A 1781-nucleotide genomic window follows, 5' to 3' on the forward strand; every position below is an offset into this window, starting at 1 on the left:
AAAAAAAAAAAAAAAAAAAAAAAAAAAAAAAAAAAAAAAAAGCAGGATAGCCCTGTATTTTATTATAGGTTTCATCAGTAGTTTCAGATCCAGAGCTGTGATTAGGGCTTGAAAAACTCAGGTTGAAAATGAAAGATGTACTTCAGCCCAAATATGTAGCAATTATCATGAAATGAAGTTCATTTCATATTTTAGCTAATCACCATGGAAACTTACATTCATTGGCTCCTAATTGGAACCATTCCAGACCTGGAAAACATTGCAGGCTTAAGGCTGTATAATTTCTTATTTAAGCAACTGTACTATTCTTCTCGGTTTGTGACAGTATATTGTGACAATTTTTTGCAATATCTCTAGAGAAAAAAAATATTATCCCGAGAAGCTTGTATTTGCAAATATTTTTCTCAGTGTAATGGGACTTTTGCCCCTATAAGATTGCTTTGTCAAGCCACTTCTAGCTTGTGATATTAATACAGGACAATACACACACAATTATTATGCTTGATTACCGCAAGAAGCAAAACAATATTAAAATATATATATATATATTGTATGCATTTACTGAATTTTCCTAGTAAATTTATGGCTAAATTTTAAAACTTCAGTATCATCTGTTAGATATCATTAATGCCATTTTTAGAAAAATGCTTGGACTGACATAAGCGAAGTTGACACATTATTTTCCATCTATACATTTCCAGTTCTATCCTCCAGATATGAAAATATCCTAACATTCAAAAACAATGAATACTTGCAGGTTTCATACATGTTAGTAATACCCATTCTAACCTTTTCTAAAAAGCACATTATTCTGTTAGTTCACTCCTTTCCTATTACATCTTGACCTTTACTTTTCAAAGTGTTTCAGCATTTTTCATGTATGCTTTCTGAGTGTGTGTATGTATGTGAGATTTGTATGATCTGTTACAAAATTTTTATTAATGAAGAACACAAATTCTGGTTGCACAGGAACATTTTAGAAAAATGTTTAACTACTTTAATGATTACACAAACAACCAAGCAAGAGCCAAAAGAATGAGATGAATTAATAAAAATCATATTCACTCTCCTGTAACTCCCCTGCTTGCACACACACACACATACACTTGAAGTTGCTCTTAGATGTTCTTAGAAGATTTTCATTCTCTTTTGAATGATTACATTTTCTGGCTTGTAAAAGAGCTGCAGTAATTTTCCATACCTTTCAAAATGAAGGGTTCAGGCAAGAGTTAATTTCTGGAGAGAAACATTCATTAAATTTCTAGGTTAGCCTGTTTGCAAAGTTTCCATTCCTAGCATTCCCAGAAGTATGTACAAAACTGAACATGTATTTCTTCCCAATTCCAGGTGTATAATGAAGGCTGTATTTTTCTATTTGAAAGAAAACTGTGGTCTTGTGAAAGCTTAAGTGAAATTCATACAATAAATTGTTCCTCAGCAATTATTCAACTTACTTCCATAACACAGTATATCATTAGACAGGAAGAAGTAAGCACAAGCTTAAATAAAGCTATTCAGTATGAGTCCTATATTAGAATCACATGGCTAGATCAAATTCAAGAGCATATCCACACTGCAGAGCTATAGCCATCTGAACTAGTTGGTTTTAAACCAGTTCATGTGAAGTCACTCTACTAGAAAACAAGGCAAATGTTTCTCAGACTGCTATTGCGAAAATGTGTTTCTTTTATCTATTACTATCTTTAAGGTAAAATATGTATATGGAAAGTTTTCATACAGTGGTAATTCTAACGATAACAGTCACATGTATGATCCATTGA

The sequence above is a fragment of the Centrocercus urophasianus genome, unplaced genomic scaffold (assembly GCF_019232065.1).
Source record: "Centrocercus urophasianus isolate 14NV4802_14NV808 unplaced genomic scaffold, USGS_Curo_1.0 seq_10, whole genome shotgun sequence".
Lineage (NCBI taxonomy): Eukaryota > Metazoa > Chordata > Aves > Galliformes > Phasianidae > Centrocercus > Centrocercus urophasianus.